The sequence below is a fragment of the Anas platyrhynchos genome, chromosome 3 (genome assembly GCF_047663525.1).
Source record: "Anas platyrhynchos isolate ZD024472 breed Pekin duck chromosome 3, IASCAAS_PekinDuck_T2T, whole genome shotgun sequence".
In the NCBI taxonomy this organism is placed as follows: Eukaryota; Metazoa; Chordata; class Aves; order Anseriformes; family Anatidae; genus Anas; species Anas platyrhynchos.
This window is the reverse complement of record NC_092589.1, coordinates 28792945-28816432: the sequence shown is the minus strand read 5'-3', so window position 1 is coordinate 28816432 and position 23488 is coordinate 28792945. Positions and strand designations below refer to the sequence as shown.

General features: G+C 39.5%; 1 protein-coding gene across 22 annotated transcripts in view; it reads right to left on the bottom strand.

Annotated features, from left to right (window-relative positions):
* The window catches only part of CHRM3 (cholinergic receptor muscarinic 3), a 286410-nt gene that overhangs the window by 197904 nt on the left and 65018 nt on the right, over positions 1-23488 (bottom strand). For 11 of the 22 annotated variants that reach the window (XR_005264395.2, XR_005264396.2, XR_011808130.1 and 8 more), the window contains one exon: positions 6728-6837. The exons of 3 other annotated variants lie outside the window; for them this stretch is intronic. The gene's annotated coding sequence lies outside the window, so the exon portion shown is untranslated. Of the gene's footprint in view, positions 1-327; positions 965-2279; positions 2320-4801; positions 5681-6727; positions 6838-10905; positions 10991-23488 lie in introns of those variants that run through there. 8 more of the 22 variants (XR_011808129.1, XM_072035600.1, XM_072035596.1 and 5 more) reach the window with 5 other exon arrangements.

Sequence of the window (23488 nt, the reverse complement as noted above, 5' to 3'; positions counted from 1 at the left end):
TGGCACAGGACCTTATAATAGTTCCCTGCTGTTGGGTAACACAGTATGTTGGGTACAGGGTAACATCAATATGTTACAAATAATAATAGAAATAGAGTGAAAGTGAAAAACAAACCCATATCTCTTTACAGAGGTAAATTAGGGTGGCTTGTGTTGCTCAGCAGCTCCATCAGTGACCTACTCGGTGCCAGTGTCTGCTGCCTATTTGCACCTTCTAAGTCAGGGGAGCGCTGCTGTGGCTGGCAGAAGAGCCTCCAGCCAGACTTACTCACCAGAGCTTGGAGCCAACAGAAACCTGATGACATTCCTCAAGAAGTGACCAGGGAGGGGGTCTGTGGCATAGAAAAAGCCAAGTGGAAAAGGAGATGGGAGCGGAGGAGATGGGAATCTGCCTATAGAAAGGGCAGAGCCACCTAGGTGGGTGATGTTCACACCTGGGGTAGGGGGAGACTGCCCATGGGCCTGACAGCCAAGTGCTGTCTCTAATTACTCATGAGTATTCCAATTATTTAGATGGCCTGAAACATATTTTTGCTGTAAGGCTTTTTAATGTATTTATTTATCTCCCTTATTTATCCAAAGGACAACTTTCTTCTCCCAAAGTTGAGGCCACACAGCTTTTAAACATCTCAATGTTAACTTGTTTATTTCAGAATTATGCTCATATAAAATTCTAGTTCCAACACACATATTTATGTAACATAAACCTCCAAACAATAAGCAGAAAGGAACTTTGCCTTCTAACTACAAAAGAACAAAAAAAAAAAAAAAAATGATCATTGCTCTAAGCAATAAACCTTCTTTGGCCTTTGTTTGTTTGTCTTCCCTCCCTAGAAGTCCTTATTGAAACCTTTCTGTGAGGACCTCTGGAAGTTACCAAACTCAGGCTTCTCAGGGATGCAGGAAGCACTGTCTGACTCCAGTGCAATGAAAATGCCCACCAGACTGTGCAGATTCCCAGGCTCTGTTAAGAAGAAACATAATTCCATTTTCTAGGTACATACTTGAGTACTTAATCCTGGGAAACTTAAGGGTTCTAAATTTTCATAGTAAACACTTAGCACTTATTCTCAAGCTAGGTATCCAAAACTGTCCCAAGGTATATGCCCTAGGTATACTACCCCAAAATACTGAATACCCCCTAAACTCTCAAAGGTGAAATTAGTTATGCTCTAGAACAGGCTGCTGTGGGCCAGAAGTGTAAGCATGCAGTAGGGGAGATGCCACGCTTGGTGACACCAAGTGCCCCCTCCTGTCAGCCCAGCTGTCCTGAGAAATGGCAACACACGCACAGCAGCCTTAAATTCAGAGATTGAAGTAAGTAAGTCTGAGGTAAATGATTAAAATATAGTGACCACTGGGTCCTGTCATATAAAAGACCTTCCCCAAAACTCGTTTGTCAGCACTAATCAAGAGAAATCCAAGCCTACACAAAAGTGATGCTAGTCAGATCATGTGGACACACCTTCTAGTGTCGTGAGCATGCTGGTGTGAGGACACAAATGGGTAAAGTCAACTTGATTTGAGATTAAAGTAAAGCCATCTCTCCCTTCCAAAAGATCTGAGTTTGTTGCACTACTTCGCTGCAGCTTGGCATGGTTTAACTTGGATGGGAGGAACCCATGCTAAGGCACCAAAGGCAGTTCCCCATGGATACTGCTCTCCTAGGTCATACGCCATCTAAAACACTTCCAGCTTTCCAGGATCCTTCCCTAGAAAACTGATAATGGGGGCTGGATAGTTCTGTACTGTGTCTTGGTTTTCTACTGGAAACTTTACCTTCAAAGCAGGTATATATATTTAAAATTAAAAGGTATATATTTAAAATTATATATAGGTATATATTTAAAATTAAAAAACAGCTGTGCAGTACATGTAGAATATTCTTATATCACTGTTTAAGGGGAAAATCTAGAATATCATTCTAAGGACAAAAACAATCATTTTGCTAGTTTTTACATATGCCTTTTTTACCCCAATAAAATTGGCAAGACCTTGGTCTTTTGTAGAATAATAATGCAATGGCAGCCATTTTCTCTCTCTTAAAATATCCTTTATAGCACGGTAGAAAGGCTAAAAATTATTTATTAATTCGCTGGATATGTTTTCATGCAAGTTTGCTGGAACTTTAAAATAAGCACTTTAAGAGCCTGGTGCAGTTAAACAGTATAGAATTTAAACACAACAGTAGCATTACCATGCTGCCTCTTCTCTTTCCAAGCAGCTTCACTCATTTACTTTTTTTTTTTTTAATGCAAAAATCCCATGGAACTACTTACCTAGCAATAATTCAGAAGAAAACTAAACACAGATGCAAACCTAGAGAAATTGAAGATATTTCACTATTTCCACGCAGATATAGAAATTTGTTGCAACATTAAATTTAAAGCCAAATCTTATCATATTCCCATGACTGGGACCCTATTTAAGAGGAAATAAGATGATGCACTGCTCCACTGGCTAGCGTATCAGTCAGGACACACTGACAGAGAATCGTTAGTTGAGATTCCTTACCAATAGAAAACTCTTAGTAGACAGCAGATCGCCAGGTTACTGAACTGCCTTAACCAATAACTAACTTTGAGGTTAGTTTCTCTGTCGTTTTTGAAGCTGCTTTGGCAGAAGACTCTTTACATAGGGCAGTCCTTCTGGATCACAGTATCAGCTTGATAATGAAGTACACAAGAGTGTGGGAAAATGAAAGGAAAAGGATAAAGGGGAATCCTAACTTTATTTGAACGTATTGGCACAACATTAAAAACCTAGTTCATATTCACCAGAACCAGAAATTTTCAAGTCAATGCTAACAATTATTCATTTGTTTCTGTTTATTAGCTGCAGGCATCTTAGTTCAGGTTGTATCTCAGTAAGATTGTAATTACTACAATAAATAATGCATGCTTCATTTTGATTCCTTCCATGTACCAGTTAAGTCATTTATTCTGGCATCCAAACGAAGCCCATGAAGCATTCAGAAAGCCCAGCTAGCAGTTTGGCCTGGCAGAGAGGACAGATCCAGATTCAGTGAATGCATCTTTGTGAGCACTGATGGAGTAATGCCCCAACCAAAATCAGTCTACAGAACACTGCATTTCCACAAGAAGAAAGCAATGGAAATAACAAAAAATGATTGTTTTTAATACTTACTATTAATGATTTGCAGTTGAAATGGAACACGTTTCTTCAGTTACAACACTGTGAACTGCAAAGAGCTATCAGCACAGAGATGCTGAAACTAGAGTTCAGAAGCAGAAACATCCAAAACCCAAGCTTTAAATTACTTAGTGTTGGTATAGGTTTTAATATGCTTCTTGCCATAAATTGTTTTGAGCTGTAAACTGCATCTGAAATCAAGATCCAGGGCTAGGCCTTTTCCATGTTTTGTTGTTGCTAGTTTAGTATTTGGTGTTTTGTGCTTTTTTTGTTGTTGTTGTTTTGGTTTGGTTTGTTATTTTTTTTGTTTGTTTTGTTTTTGGGGGGTTAGTTTTTAAGTCTGGTAATTGGAATGTAACACCACTGAGCAGTTGCTGATGTCCCTACGAGTTGTTGTCTATGTTATTTAACAGTCCAAAATACAGCTTATAGGTCTTTGGACTTCGGTGTATCTAACACAGTTTTTTTTATTGAGTTTCCTATGCTTATTTTCAGTGTGCCTTCCAAGTAAGTTGGTGAGACTATGTACTTAAAATTCCCTGGTAATTCTTACAACTTAACATATGGTCTGATCTACTTATCTTGTTTGTAGATGTCCTGACCTTTAATGTTTTATATATTCTCTTTTTAATTATCATAAATGTCTCCTAAACAGCACCTGACATCTGTTCTTCACAGCTTTTTTGTCCTCCTGTGCTGACTTTACGTATTCAGTATTAAAAAAAATCCTTTAAATATTAAAATACCATATGAAATTTCTCAATATACAGGAGGCAGTTGAGATTGTTTGATTTTTTTTTGTTAGTTTTTAATCTCAGAAGAGCTGATTGTACTTTTCAGCCACAAAAAAAAAAGCCAAAATTGTTATCAGCTCGTCTAATGCAAAATGAAGTTACAGTGGACAGTCAATAACTAGATGCTGATGCATAATTTTGTATGTCCAGTACTTATAAGTCTTTCCATTTCATTTTCAAGTAACTTTTTGTATCTCACCACCTCCTCTAAAAGCCTGACTTCATCAGCTTAATGTATTTTTCTGCAGTAGGTTTACCTGGTCTAGCTACTGGAGTATAAGATTCTGGAGCAAACTGGAACTACTATTATTATCTTTGTTATTTTACAGATTCTAAATGTCTATTAAATGTCTATTAATTTGAATATTCCTTCTTCTCCTGTAGGGTTTGAATTCAACAAATAAGGACTACTTAATCTCAGAATAACATTCCTCAAGCTACTCTAGTTAGTAGTGGTACAAAATCCTCTAGGATTCATGTCACGTGTGGCAATGTTCAGTTTACTTTCTGATGCTCACCTTAGATTTAACCTGGTTAGAGGGAATCTCCGGGCTAAGTTTCTGGGCTTTTGAGAACCTACTTTAGAGGGTGTGACAGTGAGAGGGAGACCAGGACACCCTTCACACACACCCTCTCTTTGCTTGAAGGGTATGACTGCAAAGAGAAGCGATCTTGATGAACAGACTGCCAAAGCAAGCAGCAGGGATTTTTTGTTTGTGTCCCCTCCCCCCACCCCTTTTTTTTTTAAATCATAAGGGCAATGTAAAATGACATTTCTTAAGCAAGAATTTAAGCAAGAATTTAAGACTGCATCACTATTTTATTTTTTTTGGTTGTTTGGTCATGAAGGAAACACTGTGGACTGTATTCTGTTCTCATGTTGGTAGACATAGAGAGCAGTTGCAATATAATGTGGTGTGGCAGACCTCTGGAAAAGGAGACCAAATCCTGTTTGCACATACAAGACAGACATCCTTTTCTCTGTTTAAAGAACTTAGTCCTTCCAGCAGACCTATCACAAAGCCCTTATTTCATCATGAATCAGTACACATTCAGGATGCAAAAACAGGCTCAGAAATGCATGGCACATTGCTGATAAGTAAAAGGAGAAAAGAAAAGGTCAAGTCTTTGAAGCAAATCAGCTAATTCGACAAATAAAAAGCCTGGTTAGGGAACAATGCAGAACTTGATGAATACCCGGGGAACTGCTTCTCAGAATCAACAGGTGCTAGATAACCCATCAAACAGTATCCGCTTTTTTTTTCCCCCCAATAATTTGCCGGTAGGAACAAGTGAGGTGATGTTTTCCTTTCTATTTATCTGGTTCTCCGGTGTCAGAGTGGTATGGTTAGTACCTGGGAGACATGTCATTTGAAATGCAAAGCCAGCTGAAACTGTAAGAGAGGCAGGCGGAAGATGCCTTCCAAAGGATGAAAAAGGCGTGCTATGTATCTGGCCATTTCACTGTGTAAATAACTTACTTCCACCAAAAATAACAGTAACCAGTTTCGTTGGCAAATATCCCTATCCATTTATACAGGATATTTAAACATGTCTTTCCATTATCAAGTGTAAACACATCTCTGGAAACTGTATTGCCTCTGTGTCACTTCATTACAGTACTTAAGCATATCATAAGAATGGCTTTGACTAATGCCATTAATTTCCCTCTTCTGTTCTCACAGCTTGCAGCTTTTCTCCATACTTCTGCATACTTTTAAGGACTCTGAAATCTAGAACAGGAGTAGAAAAGGAGGGATACATTTCATACAGGCAGTGTCAGATATTTTCTTTTAACTTCAACCCTAGCCACAGACTTAGGGTAAGAAACATTTACAGATTTTAAGAAAAGTTATTCAGCTATTCCTGAAAATTCAGTACCGATCTCAAACAAACTTTGCAGTAAGAGCCTAGTCAAAACCCTCAAAAGGGAGAAGAGGGAGACAGATAGAACTTTAACCTCAAATACTTAACCTGATACTTGGGCAGGAGACTGGGCTGCTATTTCTGGTGTATTAAAGAGCAGTCAGTGGAACATTTTGATATCCAAATTTGGTTTGTCAATGTTGAACTTGTGTTTAGCCAAATGAACAACTAGTGCCTTGGATCTCATTATTGCATGTCTGGACACTGTGTAAATCAGAAGGGATAGTTCAGTTATACTAGGAGGAGCCTTGCTTTTAATATTATTGTTTATACAATACTTAACATTGCTCATGAATACTACAAGCAGAGTAATTGTAAGCACAAAATACAGACAGTTCAAAAATAAAACTGAAAACTCCTGGAGAAAATATGTTCTCCAACTTATTTTTTGTGTTTTGAACTATATTTGTAACACAGCTACAGAGAAAGTTTTTGGTGTTGTTGTGTTTTTTTTGTTTGTTTGTTTATTTTTAATACATAGAATACATTGTGATACACCTAATATTAAAAAGAGCATTCAATTCAGCTTGAATCTAATTTGACCTAAAATACTACACATTGAGATAAAGACGTTTTCAAGCTGAAGGGAGAGAGAGCATTTCAAGGTGTGTATAAGGATGTTTGCACAGCTCCAAAATCATCTAAAAAGTGAAACATTTTTGTACGGCTCTTTTTTAAAGTTCAGCTTTTTAAAATATCCTCAAACAGTTAACACTCTGCTTTCTATGCATACTGTAAATAAACAATGCTAGGCTAGTCCATGTGAAAGCAATGTGAGTACCACCCAATGCAGCTTTTCTGAAGTAAATGTCAAAGTATTTAATAGGTGTATGTAATACTGGAACAGAACTCACCATGGACAAGGAAGAGAAGTATTTATCATGTTTCAGATGACTGTAGATCATCCAACCTGTAGCCCATCATACCACGCACTGCTGAAAGATTTTGCCATAACCACCAAGATCTAAAAAAAAAAACAAACAAACAAACAAACAAAAAAAAAAAACACAAAATCATAACAATGAAATAGTGAAAACAGTGTTCCTTATTTAAAATAAAATTCTCCATTTCACTGCTTTTTAAAACATACTTTTAAAGACAGAAAAGGTGTGCTGGTCTGCTGCACACCATCATGATCCAGCAATAGCTTCTCTTGAAATCATTGCAACATTTTTTGCTCAGATATTTCATCCGCAGTACTTTTGAAGGTTTTTCAGCTTTCAGACTTTTCAAGATTCAGATTTTTATTCATTGTTGTTTTATGATAATGGTTTTATGCATTTTTACTCAAATCAATGGTTGCGAGAGCTAACTACTTTATTTTCCTTTTTGTGTTTTTAAGCAGGAATTTGCATTGCTGAACTGCACCAAAGCACAAACTGCACACACACAAATTAACTAAGTGTAGGGAAGAGCAGAGCAGCAGCTGGGTTGCCTGACTGGGGCTGGCACACGTGCTGACAGGAGGCTGACGATGCCCACACTTCGCCTAACATTCAGCACGCTGCTGAACTTGGGTAACGAGCACACACCAAGCAAGGAGCACTCATATTCTATCAACATTGTGTTCATCCCAATTCTGTTTCACTACACGTGAATGCCAGAGCAATGTAAGCTCATTGGAGGATCTGATCTGGAGCTGTATTTTTCAGTCCAGCTGATGTGCTGTAAAGCAGGAGAGGTGGGCTCTAAGCCAAGTGGCTGTACAGCTGAGATACAGCTGATGGGGTTCAATGAATAACATGTGATGCCGGCACAATCCCGCTTTTCCAAAAAAAAAAAATCCTTAGTAGAGTGGCTTGAAAAATACCTTTAAAGAACCCTTCTTCCATGCTGCACCAAAGGAGGTGCAGCAGAAACAGTAACCCAGAAATTTGACAAATTCGGGATTTTTTTCACTCACAGTCAAAAACACATGAAAGAGGTTTCACGTTTTGAAGCATCCCATTTAATTATTTTCAGATTTCAGGATTTTCTCTCCAAAGAGGCTTTTTATTTCAGTTGTATTTTATTTCAAAACTAAGGTTAAAATAAAGTCAAGACTAAAGTGAGTGTGTGATCAGAACACTGTGGTTGGTCTTTCACAGAACATTTTGAAAACAGGGGGTCCAAAATACACTTTTAATCAGATACAGAATGAGATTTCAAAAACTCTTTCAAGTGGGGTTTTATGTTTTCCATGGAACTGTGCAGATCTTTAAAACTATCAAATTGATTTTCTTTTCACCTTTAAAGGGAAAAGCTTAAGTAAAATGAGTGTAATTTTCTGACTATTTTCCACAGATTGTTTCCGTCTGCATCAACTACATCTTCCTTTTGCCCCCTACAACTAAACTCTGTTAATAGCTGGAGGGCAGCTGCATGACCCCTCCAAACACTTCACCCTTCTGGGCTGCTTTTCTTCTCTTGAAACCTGTTTAGAAACTTGGAATTACAGGCTCTTCCAAGCCATACAGAAATTTATGAAAATTGAATGGGTAGAAAATGTCACCACACAGATTTACTACAACCAAGTCTTCTTACCCAGATTTATTTTACAATGGAAATAAATTTTTAATTGACATTAACATGAGAATATTTTATCACCATGGAGACTTCTGTGAAAATCAAAACAAGCACGCTTAGGAAGACATTACAGTCCCATCCAATCATTGTTGATATGCATATTCTTCTAAATAAATACTTTCCCGCATTCATTTTCTATGGCTCTTTCAAAGGATAAAACTCCGTATCTTCAACCACGGCCAGGCTTTCTACAGACTCTCTACAACTTTAAGCAGATCCTTCACCAGGCTATTTACAGAGCTCATGCTTCTTGTGTCCCCGCTGTCTTTTCAGCACAAGGGACTGGGAATTGGGGAATGTTTTATTCCCTGAGCAAGACCTGCCTCCCCACCCATTCACTGGCTACAAAACCAGCAGCGCTGGTATGAGGGAGAGGTAGTGTGTGGGCAGGCAGGCGCAGAGGAAAGGCTTAGCCTGGCTCTGCGTCTACCCAAACACGCTCATGCCCTTGTTTTGAGAAATATTGCACCTCCAAAGACAGCATTTCTATGTGTACAAGGGTATTTTAACACAGTGTTGCAAGTTCACAGCTTTGTTATAACATGCCAACGTACTACACAGAAGAAAGCTCTAAGTTTTACAGCTAAGTAAAGGCAATTAAATTCAAATAAAATGTGGAACATTTGACACAGTCAGTTGGGGTCTTTCTTTTCACCGTTTCCAACTCTGAACTTCTGAAAGGGCACCAGCCTGGCCTTGCCAATACAAAGAGGTGAGCAATGGGGTAATCAGATTTTCCCCTCACATGCAACCTTCTTGGACAGGATTAGACATCAGGTGATTAAAGTACCAAAACAAACAACAACAAAAATATTTTATTTTTTTTTTAAAAGCACTGCAAGAAGACATCTGTCCTCTCTTTTCTTTCCTTTAAATGATAAAGCATTCATGCAACAACTCCAAAAGTCTTTTTTGCTCTGCTCTCCACCAGAGCAGCATCTTCCCCCAAGTTTTCACAAACTTCACGTTTTCACAATGAGAGGAGCTGTAGGACACAGAAAGCAGACTGCAAAACGAACAGGGTCCAGCCAGACAACGACAGTCCCATTATCTTCCTGAATAATTGCACCTTCTTTAATAATTACACCATTGTGACTTGTCATAAGCGCATGGCTGTACTTCGATGGGGTAGTAATGTTCATGTGATCAGTCCCTGCATCTCAAATATGACAGAGCTAACTCACTGCTATGAAGTGCAAAGTCACTAAAACATTTTAACAGAGGCCCCTAAGCATCATTTAATCATATTATTGAGGCCTTTGTCATGCAGGTGGGAAGATTTGCAGGGCTAGATGAACAAGCTGCTCTTATGGATGCTTTAGTGACCAACTTAAAACTAAAAATGGTGTTTATACAGTCTGCTGACTGCCTTTATCCTTCAAGAAGACATTTACAAAACTGAAATGATGGAAGTTTTGACATTCCTCTGTTATTCTGACTGTCATAAAATTAAATAGCGTAAAAGGACTTTCATGATTTCATATACCGTAAGAATACGAAAGAAAGGATGCTCATCAAGGATAAGCACCATTATTTGGACGCGCATGAACAAATAAGGTAGTATTCTCAGTACAGAGGCTTTCTAAAGATGCTACTAAACATTAAAGTTACTAAACTCTGAGACTACTTCACTGCAGTAACTTATTTAGTTTTACAACAATAATAGTATTTTAAGCAGGTGTTTTGTTGTTGTTTTTTTGTTTTTAAGAAAAAAGGGAACTAAACCCCCAAACATCCGAAATGCCAGCAATTACAAATCTGCTCGCTGCAGCCAGTCATGGCCTGCTGCCAGCCAGCACATAGATGGCACAGCGAGGGTCTACTTGCATCTTCCCCAATAGCCGCACAGCACCTGGTTGCACCTCTGGGTGCACACAGCCACGGGGGAAGAGCACACTCCCTGCGCACTTGCACCATGCAGTCAGCCCCATGGCTGGAGCAGGGGCTGGTACCAGCCCCTCCAACAGGACAGGCAGCATGCTCCAGTTTTAAGGGCAGAGAAATGCAAAAAGATAGTCTCCAAGTCTGGGGTCAAAAATTTTAAGCTTGGTTTCACTTGGGCCACTTTTACAGCATGCCTATGCCTTGCTGCTGTCTCTGAAAAAACACTTCTAGAAAAGGGTAATTTCTTCACTGTCTTATGCAGCCATGTAAGCATCCAGATGGAACATGAATTAGCAATTGATTTCATTAATTAGAAAAGTTGCTTCGAATGACACAATCATTATTGACAGAAGTAGTTTGCAAGGTTTCTCTATCAAAATCTGTGCCGCCATTTCACTAAGGGTAAGCCTTTTTCTAGCAAGCAACCTGCACTGAAGCCACGGGTTTAGTGTGTGTATTTCACAACCTTTGCAAGACTAATCTTGAAGAGCTAATTGCAAATGCTCAGATGACACTGATAACATTCAGAGGCCCTCCTGCTCTTTCCACCCAGGCCATGCATACCTGCTCCCTTGCTGCTCACCTCCAAGAGCAGATCACCCGTGCAGCCTGTTGTGCTGTGGCAGCTTCATGAGCTCAGCATGCATCCCTCCAAAATACACACTTGCCTGTAACATACATCAATTTTCACTCATCAGAATGCATCACAGAGGAGATCATTTTATGTAAATGTAACTCTACGTCGAAGCATACTAGTTGATGCCCTTTCTTTCTTTTCTAAATTGAACCATGGTTGTTGCCTGGTAGAGTGTTAACAAAAAGAAAGCACAAAAACCCAACAGCCTTGTCAGCTCCATGCTGTGCTAAGCAGAACACACTGCGTAAATGTGTATGACTGCTAAGGAGCTTTTATGATAAACACTCAACACACAGCTCATTTTAAATCACTGACGATATTCAAACTGATCGCTATGTATATGATTGTCCTTATCTGCGTGAAAATCTCTCATTGCGTTTTGTTATGCCACGATCTGCATTGATGGCATGTTAAATGCCAATTGATTACTATAAGACACTGAAGACTAACAATATATTAATTGTGTACAGCAGGAAGAGAAACTGGATTTGTCCCCTTATAATGAACAAAACTGGATCATATCCAGATGACTGCACATTTTGGCCCCTGGCAACTCTCGTAACTGTTGTTTTAATCAAACTTTGTTTTATGTTATGAATATGCAATGATTTAGATCTGTGGAGTAGCCTGTTATTGCTTGAAACCCTCAAGTTTGTTTTAACAGTGAGACCTTATAACCACAATGCCTAATGAGCGCTGATAAAGTGCTTTTTAGTCCTTATACAAACTCTATTAGCCACTGACCTATTTTCAAAGTGTAACCAATCCAGCTCACTCTTCCAACAACAAATCTGCTCCTCAGAGGCCAAGGAATATGATTTTCCATTAAAAAGCTATTTTCCAAAAAGAATAAATGTCCAAAAATGTAATTAAGCTGTAACTAGGAGCACAGTTAATTAAAAGTGCATCTGGCAGCATGCATCGTTCAAAAAATCTCAGTTTTCAAAGATTTGGTTGATAATAACTTTTCAAACAATAGATTTTCAATTCAATCTCAGGAAGGAAGGCCCACACACCTGGGATCTCTGGACAGTAAGCAATGTTTGTAGCAGAGAAAATGAGACCGTGAAGCAGAAGTTAACATTTCCCTTACATCCTTTATTGCTTTTTTTCCACAGTGATCACCTACCTTACCACATCCTCATTCAGTGACTGCAATGAATTTAAGTCTATCTGCCTCAATGCTTCAATACCATGACATATATAACATTATAAAACATTTTAATTTATTTCTAAATAAGAATGAATTACCGGTGAACAGAATCAATATGGTTTGAAATATAGGCAGGATTGTACACCAGAGGCACTAGTGGTATCTATTTCTGCTGAGTATTTATTACAGTATTTGGATGGACATTTTGTTCTTAACTTCCCATTCAAACCATGGCTCGCATCTGCATTTAGGCTATTCACTTCACACCTGCGTGAAGCCTCACAATGCTATGCTGGGATTTGCCTGTGTGGCTTTTAAGCTGTTTGTGGGAAAAATACCTGTTAAGCTGCTGCAAGGGCACAGAACAGCAGAGTCAACGTGTCAGTTCATATCAGCAGATGCTGAATATCATCTCTTACATGCACATGCATGGGAATAAACTATGCTTTTACTATCATGAGTAGCATTTTAAAAAGCTGTGCGATTTTAAAAAGTCTTTCCTCCTAAATCAACCCATGAACTTCCCTTGTCACTCGCTCTCTTCCATTAGCAGGACATCAGGCAAAGAAATAGGGCTAATGTATTTCCTGTGAAAGAGCTCTGTTCTGAGCAAATATGTAATGAAAATGTGACATTCGTTCTCCAGTGCTGCCGTGCACATCCTCTCTGTGACCTACAGATGCTGCAAGACTGACTTTCACAGCAGTATTCAGCCTCTAGCTAAGCTCTTGCTGATGGAGGTCAAGAACAGCTGTGTTCTGTCCCTGTCAACTACCTATTTCATTTTTTTATGCTAAAGGAGCGGTTTTAGATTTATTTTCCACCTGGCAGAAAATGGTTATTTTGGCACCACCCCCCTGAATATTTTTAATACATCAGCAGCAGAAAGGAGATAAAGGAGATGCCACCTGTCAAGGACTCCACTTTTCAGCACACTGAAATTCTGTGAACAGCCCTGAAACTGCTTTGCAAATCAAGCAGTCGTATCTTCATCTTCTGTGAACCAAGTAATATTTGGGGGAACTACAGAAGCTCCTGTGCAGCCTGTAGTGCTACACCATAGTTAAAACCAAACCCAATATTTTCCATACTGTTGTTTCCTCACCTTTTGTCTGTGTGAGGTAGGAATGCTTTGAAGCAAGAGAGTAAGGAGCTAAGTCAGAACTGATGGTTTGAACAGATATTTTATCAGCCAGCAATAACAGTTCATTAAGAAACAAGACTGAAGGGACTCCTTATCCAGGAATGAAGCCTTACCCAGCACTGACCACAGATGAAGTCTGAGAGCAGAACACAGCTCCTCTGGTCAGCTCATGTGGAGAGAGCAGAAATGTGGTTGTGCTCAGCATGTGCCCGCAGAACAGTTACTAAACCCTTAATGAATTGGTGATAATTAACAATAAACCTCTAAATATGACAGCCATGTCATCACTTGTGGAAAAAAAAATAAAATAAAGCTTGAAATATCACCTACAGTGTGTCGTAATAAAACCTGCCTGGGAGAAATAAGGTTGGAACAGCTTCATGGCACCTCCTTGTCCTCAACATTTGTCAACAGCAGCCATGTGGGCTGGGACTCAGCAGTGAGGGGGTGGTTCAGGGTCTGTTTTTACCATCCTCAGAAGGGTCATTCCTCCTCCCCGCTGGTACAGAGCACGCTGGACACCACTGCACACACCTAGCTGGGATTACAAACTAATGAAAACGGCTCTGGTTTCTTGGGAGCAAAGACAGAATTTTAAGAGGTGGGGGAAGGAAATGAGCAACTATAGAGCCTTCAGATTACAAGATAAAGTAATTTAAAGGTAATTTAAGCAGACAATAACCAACCAATTTGCAGTGCACACACTGATGTTAGTGTCAACCTTATCGATAAAAGTGTTGCACTCATGGCCTTCATGCTAGTTGCATCAGTGGTTTTCACCTGGTAACTACTGATGTAACATTTGCCTAATGTTCATTATGATTTCCCTCATCATGATGCACACAGTTGCTCGGAAGGCCTTAGGTCCGGTGCCTTGTATCTTGTACAGTGTTTTCTACTGATGGATGCAGGTATGAAATGTTGAATCTCCCTCAAAAATACAGTAAGAAAAAATTAAAAAAAAAAAAATAGAAGCACTTCAGAATGGAAAGGAACTTCATATCTGTACATTCTAAACTGAAGAAAACTCTTCAGTGAGCAGAGAAGCCCATTATTGCAAAGTCAGAAAGATTTTGCAGATATGGAGATTTGAGAATTACTGGTAAGAAACTTCCCTGGTAATTTTCTTTCAGAGACACATGGGGAAGTCAAATATGTTCCCAAAACTTCGTGTCCTGCTCTGCAGCCTAGCCATAAATCAGTACTGAGCCCTCAACTCAGAGTCGGTGCTCCTTTTTTATTAAATCATGCTACCAGCTGAAACACAGCCAGCATCAGCGTGCTTACAACAGCACAGTCGGGCATCAGTCAAAAACCCTCAGGGACTTTACAGTTAGAGGTTAAAGCCAGAAACATACGTGCACTTCTAAAAAGGGTGCAGCAGAGAGCACTGGAGAAAAAATAATGATGTTTTATAACCCAGCTGGGAGGAAGTTGAAAAGCAGTGGTACTGCACCTCCCCTACCTTGTACTTGGCAAGGATGAGTTACCGAACACTGTAAGTGTTGTTTTCGCATTAAGCTTGCTAGCAATGCTCTCTCAGTTAAGGGGCCACCTGTTCGGAGCGGCAGGCTTGGGACAAGGGAAGGCCAGAAACTCAAAGTGGAGAATACAGGAACTAGGATGAGGACTGACTCTGCCTCTTAGGGAAAGGAACCAATGGGCTCTTTTGCCAGAGCATTTTCACTGAGGGACCAAAGGACAGTGGAGATGGCAGAGACACAGCCAGCAAATTTTCTTCTTACCACTAGAAGAAATGTATTGGAAAGTAGCCTTCTGAAAGTAGAAGGGAAGTCACAAGAGATGGGAACAAAGAAGAGTTAGTAAGTTTTAACACATTTATTTTTCTGTGAAAATACAGGATAGCAAAATAGCCAAGGAACAAGTAATTTTGCTAGAATGCATAAAATGTAGGAAATTCAAATGGCTCTGAGCTAACTGAATATCCATCAGTTCACAGTCTACGTAACTCTCTAAATTGCTGAGCAAATTAGTTCAGCAGATGTCTTCTGTTATTAAGGCATAAGTACACATTGTACAAACCCCAGAGAGTCAAATTATATTACTGATTTTATAGGGGGTGATAAAACCCAATTTTTAAAACCTATTCTGTTTTAGTATAATCCTTATTGTAACTTAACCCCAGGCAATGACAGCAAAAAAAAAGCCAGCAATGCTTTCCCTCACAACTGACGCAGTTTCCCTGACCAAGATGTTGGTAGCCAAATGTGACTGCTCCTCTTCTACATCACTCTTCCTCTGTGTGTCTAGGAAGACACAAAGCTATTACAGTGTCTAGGAAGGTCCTTTTGCGGGAAATAAGAAGAGATGGGCAGTATTTTTTCTGCTAATTAGATATAAACAAATAAGATAAAGAATTCTGATACTACAGGATGTACCGTACTTTGCTATGTGGTAGATTTATTAGTAATAATTATGAGAATAAGTTACAACCAAAAATCATTAAAGTGAGATTAAAGGCTTACACTAAAACTATAAAAGCTATGACCTAAGGAGTAACCTTCAAATATTAAAAATGCTTCCAAAAAACAAGGACAAACGTGCTATGTATGGAGGAATAATCAAACCATAAACTTTAGGTAGATGTCTGAATAACCATACTAGAATAGAATTAGAAATACAAATGGAAGAGTACCCATAGTTTTTAGTACTTGACAGACTTTAGAGGAATACTTTCCTTTGAAATTCCTCATCTCAATACCCGTTTCATCTATGAAAAAGGTACAAATGCTTGTGCTCCAGAGAGAGCAATATTTGTACAGTTACAATGAAACAACTTCTCAACCTCTCTTCTCAGTGGCTGATTTTCCAGTTCCAATATTTGGGCTACGGGTCTCTATGCCAATGGGCTTTCTGCTTTCAAAGTCTCAGAAACAATGTTATGGCTATGGCAAATTTGTACTTCGGGGAATACCCAGGATCCCATGGACTCAAAATGTGGCAGAGTAGGTTGACATCAGGATACTCCTCATTCAGTTGCCCCGTAAAATGCCCAGTAAAAGCTAAAGTACAAAACTTAAAAACATGTTTTCAGTATAGATAAGATAGGATGCGTTAGCTTATTTACAGAACTGCTTCTCCCATTTTCTTTCAGAAAAGTGTCACCAGGACGTAAAATGGACGTAACTTTTTTTTCCCCTTCACATGCTTTTCTAGGCTTTTTTTGGCACTGTACACTTCAACTGAAAGCAAGAGAAAGCAAGGCCATTTTTCCTCCCATTGTACATCGTGCTCCTGATGGGGTCACCATGCCGCAAGGAGAGGCCTGCTTGATGCCCCATGCAGAGAGATGGGAAACGGGAGAGTGAGGGGAGACAGCTGCAGCATCCAGAGGATGACAGGAAGAAAAAGTGGGTGGGAGGCTTTTATTTTCTTAATTTGCAGCTATCATTGCCATAGTTTTTAAACAAATGCAGAGGCATCCAGCAAAAGAGGGCAGAGGCAGTTCATGAAGCCGAGGGTAGCCTAGGGGGCTCAAAGCAGAGCCCCAAGGCCCTGAGGACTGACACCAGTTTTGGAGGCTCTGCATGAAACTCACCACGGCATGTGTACAGAGCTGTATGTCCAGTTGAGGTTGGCTGGGCCTGCAAACTGGCCAGAAATGGTGGTTCTCCCGGGCACAAGGCTAGCATTCAGCCTCCCTGCCTGCCTGCAGCTCACCATGCTGCAGGAGGGGCTTCATCTCCCCAGCAAAGCCCTGGAGGAGCCTTCAGGGTTTCTCCTGCACCCCTACTGAGCTGGTCCCTGGAAGCTGAGCTGGCCCTGACCTGCACAAGCATCCAGTGCCTGTTGTCCCTTACCTATCAAGTCCTCATAGAGGAGGAGGATTTCAAGGCTGGTGAAGGTTTAAAGGATGGGTTACTGTTCTTTTTCTACATCATATCTATTTCAAAAGCCCATAGTAAAACAATTAGAATAATTCAATAAAACATCAGCAACAAAAGATGTTTTGATTAAAACACAATACTCTTGTGCGGTCACAGCTTTATCCCTCTATCTTTATTATTCGTGATTGTTATCTCATGCTACCCACGAAGCTATGTAACTTTATAACTGTGCTTTATACAACATAGCAGGGTAATTGTGTTCCTAACAAATCCTACAAGTACAAAACTGTGATTCTGTAATGCAATAGATACCAGAAGGGTGAGGGGGGAAAAAAAAGCAGCTATGGTTGTTTCATGCTGGTGAAATACTAGAAAATCTTTTATTTCATTTCCACTTAACAAATACATTCTATTTTAAATCATAACAGCAATAAAAGGAGATTACATTGAAAAAGTGATTTATATTCCATACAGGCACCATCCAGAACACAAGGTATCGACAGAGCTTTTACTGTGCATCCTGTGAACTTACAGCTTTGCAAAAACTCCAAACTCCTGTTTGAGGCGTATATTTTTTTCTCAACAGACAGCTTCTATCTTTCCACATAGAAGATGCTTAACCATATTCTTGTAACAGTGTTAAGTATTAGAGGATTTTGAAAAACTAGTAAGGGTTTGAACACATGCAAAGCAGGTTTGTGTGCTTGTTTCCAGAAGAGTAAGCTCTATGAGAAGATGGAGGAGGAAGAGGTTTTTTTTTGCTGTTGTTGTTTGTTTTTAGATTTGTGTTTTGCTTTTTCAGTCTCTAAGAAAAAGCAGAACATCTATTAAAAAATATGTCTACAAATACATGTGTTTCATTTTCATTGGTATCTCACTACCACTGTTCTTTTTTCATAATAGAAAGATCGTTATCTTCCAAGAAATCCTTCACAGAGGGTCTTTGTACATTGTGCCCATTTCTTTCTCTATTTGCATCAAAAAAGTAGAATTACCTAAGCTGCAAGAAATCAAGATTTCAAATACTAATGCATTTCATATAGTACATAAGCAATGCAAAAATAAGATCACTGTATAGAAGAAAGGCATCAAATTTAACTATTCCCCACTTTGAATAATTAAAAGGATATATATGAAATCCTTGTACAGGCACCTGTAAAATAACTAGTACTATAGCATTAAAAGTCAAGTCCAGTAAAACAGAAGTAAATTTCAGACATTTAAGATTATAGAAAAATTATATTCAGCTTATCAGTCTTTCAAACAAAATGTGCTATGCCTAGTTATAAGAAAATTACAACACTGAGTTCAGCTCTTCTCTTTTCTTTACCAAATCCCAATGGCTTAAACATTAAATGTGATAAAACTAGAGACTGAGAAAAAACAGATTACCTCACACTAAAATAAATTGAAGGGTAGGTTTAATACTTTTTGTGGGTAATGATCAGGACCATCTCAAGACAGTTTTTTTGGTTTTAAAACCTGTAGTTCAAAATCAGGTGGATCGTACAATCGTAGAATAGTTTGGGGGAAGGCACCTTAAACCCCAAATCCAACCCCTTGAGAGGTAAATAGAATAAGATGAATCTGTGTAAGATGACTGCTGCCTCAGAAGGGAAAAATTGGCTGTAACTATTAAAACAAAACAAAACCCACCAAGGATTCTTCTTTAAGATTTTGAGATGGTAAATATCTTATTTTCATCAAAAACTTCATCAAACAACACATCAATTATACACAGAGAGATAAGGAAGCCAAAGACTGCACACTCCCATGTCAAGAAACATTGGGTTTTGAAGCAAACTGCCCAGGAATTGATGAAAACAATAAGGCATGCAACAATCCTGAACAAAGCCAATGGAGAGGTACACGCTAAAACATTATCAAGAACCCTAGGGATTACCTCTGAAACTGCCTACAGGTAAGACAATTAGGGGGAAAAATGTTGATTAACTGAGTGGAATTTAGTTTCAATATAACCCAATAAAAGAAAGATTAATACTATCTACATCCGTAATTACAGCAATACCTGGCCATTCTTGCAAGGTAACATCTGAAACAAGAAGACTTTTCCCTCCAAGTAGAGAGAACAAGCAATTTCTCAGACTCCCTGGTGACAGGCAACTGTGTACTTTAAATGGTGACCACGGTAAGTCAACAAACATCAATGACTGCCTCTTTCCAAGCAAAACAAACCAGTTTTGTAATAGATTTTGTTTCTCCAAAAGTTTAGGGCAGTAATCGTAAATGTATGATTTTAATCTTATCTTGGAGAACTCTGTGCTTAAGTCTGCTTTGAACATCCAGCCAAACTAAAGATTTTCCTGCCCAACGGCCTGAACACATTTGATTCTCACAAAGATTTCAGCATTTTCGTTTAGAAACCAGAGCACTGGCTACTGAAGTGAGATACCTGAAGGCTTTCTATTACAAAATTTTGCCTTACACATTTTATTTCACATAATATATTTTTAGTGAACTATATCTAAGTTCTCCATATTATAGTCATTTTTCCCCAAGTACAATTTACATGGTTTTGGATTTTTTTTTTAATCTCACTTAGTTCTTTATCATGCTTGAAACAGTTTTTCTTGCATTTTTAAAGACATTTTTGGAAACTTGTAGGAGCACAGGAGTACTGCACTGTCTCTGAAAGGGGCCAGTGAGCTTAGGCTTATCTCCAGCAGTGGCCAAAAGCAAATGCCCAGGCAATAACACAAATGGCACGCACCATCTCCTTAGCCTCCAGCCACTTGACAAAATTGCTGAGCTTCACATGGTGTCTGTGTACTGCATTATCTCCATCTCCTAAAATCCCTCTGCAATTCTTTATAATTTTCCTCTCTATCCCAAATAAACTAAAGCCATCAGCAAACTTTGAACCTCAGCTACTCTCCAATGAAATGTTTTCACTCAAATAAGCAAGTTTAACACATGGTTAACCGATTTTTGTAACATCAGCTACAATGAAGTCACAGTAATACAAAACAAAGAAATATCCTCTCCACAGGTGGTTCCCCCCTCCCAGTTTTCCAGTGAAAACACTCCAAACTGTAACACAGCTGAAAGTCTCAGAGATGTGAGGTTTCTACAAGTTTCAGAGAAATTCTAGTGGCAACTCCACTCCATTTTGCCTTGCAGCCTTTACAGCTGCTGGCACCAAGCACACCTGCAGCTTAGGTCCCCCTCTAAATCCTGGCTGTCCAAGGAGGAGAAAAATTGAATAGCGAACATCAGGAAAACACTAGGAAGGAATAGGGAGAGGTATCAGAACTGATGATTTTCCCATGAGACTGCGATAAGGGATGTGACCTGAGGCAGAAGGGCAGAAGAAGCAGTTGATATGTTTGGGATAGGAAGACGTAGATGGCTTAGAACAGAAATAAAAACACATAGGAAATAAGGTTCTGTTATCTTCTCTGCTTATGGAACAAAATGGTTTTTTAATTTCACGTCTAACTGAACATTCTTACATTAGGAAAAAAGCTGTTGCTTTACTCACTAATCTGTAAAACAGCTAAAAGGTGATAGCAGTATTTTAGCAATGTTTGAATTTTCTGCGTGAGCACAAGAGTTACCTACCAGAACTTATAAAGCACATTCTGTTTCTATTGCCCTACAAGTAAGAAATGATGTCATTGATAAAGGCAACGCTGTTGTCATGAAGAAGGAAGAAGTGTCATCAACCGGTTTGGTATTCCCCCATGCACAGAGATGTTATTGGCTGGATATTGGACACTGGAAGAGGACAGACCCAGGGGTGGGGTGGGCAACCTGGGGAGTGCCCCTCAACACATCCCACCTGGGAGACTCCAGCAGCAGGACAAAGCAGGCACCCAGAAGCACACCTGGCTGTGGTGGAGCTTGGCTGAACAGACAGTCGGCACCTGCACAGCAGGGTGGGAAGGAGGTCCACCACAGGAGCCCTGCATTTCCTCTGAGCAGACGTTCCACTGGAGTAGGGATGGGGGAATCCAGGAGCAGAAGCAACTGGCCATGCCACGTGGCAGGAACATGTACTGGTATCTGGTAAGCTTCCTTCAGCTTTTCTATCTTAATATTCCAAGGTTTTCAATACATTTCAGAAACAGATGACTCCCCCCCATCCCCATCTAAAAATGACTACAACACAAAGAAAATACTTTCTTTGTTTTTCATCACTGGTAAGCCATCAATTTCAAGATCTTGCACACAACCTGCATAGTGGCTCATTTGCAAGAAATTAAGTACTATGTCATCAACATAGGTGAAGAAAGCAACATGAGACAGCTGTGTTACTGCTCTCAGGACTGCCTCTCAGACCTCCCCATACACTACTGAATACACAGCTTACCACAGTTTCATCACACGCACGTGCCCAAAACCGTGCAGAAGAAAGCATTAGAGAAATACAAGCAAACGGGAAGAATGAAGGAAATGAAAGTCTGCATGAAGGAAAGTGAAACTGGGTGCAGGCTTCAGGGTGATGATGACAGAAAGGGGGCTGCAGGCAGTATGGCAGCTGGGTGCCAGGTAAGAGCTCCATCCCACGAAGAGGCAGGATTTGTCACCTCAGCCCCCTCTGGCAGCTGCTCCATGCAAGACACGCTACCATGGAAGGCAGAAATGACTTAACGCTCTCGAGAGCAGCAGCCCAGTATTTGCAGGGGAGTGCTGCCAAGGCACTGACCTCTGACAAAGCCGCGAGTGTGTGAATCAGTGGTGCTCAGCACAGTCCCCTCGTAAAATCTGATGGTGAGTCACCAGTCACAAATAGCTTCCTGCTCGCTCTGCAAACAAGGAAGAGGCAGGAAAGCGCTGAATGAATGAATAAATGGTTTGTGTATTTCTCTTCTCTGAAACGCTGGCTCCGAAGGGCACACAGATGGAGGAAAGGCAGAAGTGGTAAGAACGCAGCAGCTGCGCATTGGTATTGAGGATGGAAGAGGGTAAAGGAAAGGCAAAGGGACAGAGAAAAAAATACATTGCAACTCAAGTCAGGAAGAATAATGCCCTCTTAAGATAGACTGATTCGCAGACATGTTTTCAGCTAAAACATTGCTCATCTTTCATAGGCTTGAAAGAGCAATGCCCATCATCTCCACCGCAGAGCTTTTACAATCTTTCTTCCCTACAAGATAAATACTCTCTGAAGTGCAGTTCTGTAGCGAGCACTGAAAAAACGTCTTGTCTTCTTCAATTATTACAACTGCTCTGGGATCCCAGACAGAAGTATTTAAAGGACAATGCATATCATAAGGGGCTTTATGCAGTTCTGGCTGGACAGACACCTCCCACGCATACCCATATATCAACAGCAAGAAAAAATGTTGCCCAGGGCATTTCCATTTCCTGAAGGCAAAGAATCGAAGACATCCAGAAGGTCCTTTAAACTTCGAGACGTGAAAAGGACCTACCAGGTACCAACATACAAAGCCACTTTCGCCACCATGTGAGAAAGTATTTTAAAGGACATACAAATGACTTTTCCCTGAGAGTAATTAAATGAATTAAATGACAAAATTTTCCTCAGGAACTGTGCCAGGTGGGAAGCTGCTGCTGTACAATTTTGTCTGAAATCTGCTAACGTCACACAGGTAGCTTGCCTATTTTTCAGTTCATTGCTTGGCTAGAGCCACCTAAATTAAATCAGGACATGTTATGTCCTTGGAGTCACCTGATTATCCCAGAATAGTGTCAGGAAGAGATTTGACACTATTTTAAAAACAGCAATGTCAGCAGATATGGTTGGGATGATGGTACCTGACTGACTTTCACTAGGAAGATGATCCATTCCTTTCTCCTATGTACTGTTCCTACAAGGGCTTGACAAAGTCCCTGAACTTTTTTTCCCACATTATTTCTGAAGAGGACAGGCAATATACAGGCTATGTAGGTATATACAGGCTATATAGGTATAGGAATAAAATGGATTAATCGAGTTGCACCTGAATTCAAATTCATCAAATCTACCATTTAAAAGGGTTTCTATTTTTTAACAGATATTTTGGTTTCTTAATTAAAGGTAGAAATTTCAAATACTTTTTTTCCTTTTTTTTTTTTTTTGACATTTTTTACTGCTTCCTGATGTAAGCATCTTGACCAGTTCTGATCATGTGTTTACAATGCTTTGGCATATAGTCAACATGAAAAAAAAAACTCATTTATATAATTTTATTTTTTCAATTGTCAAAAAATTGTTTTTCTACGGTTTATCATTTTCTGGGAACTGACAGTTTTACTAATCACAGATGTCTACAGAAAGCTCATTTGGCTATTTAGAATTCCCTTGTGCACCATAAAAAGCAATTAAAATAAAACTTGGTGTTAAGATGTCTTTATCTCATCAGAAGCATAGATGACTCATTCCTCCTTTATTACTTTGATGTCCAGCTAGAATAAACC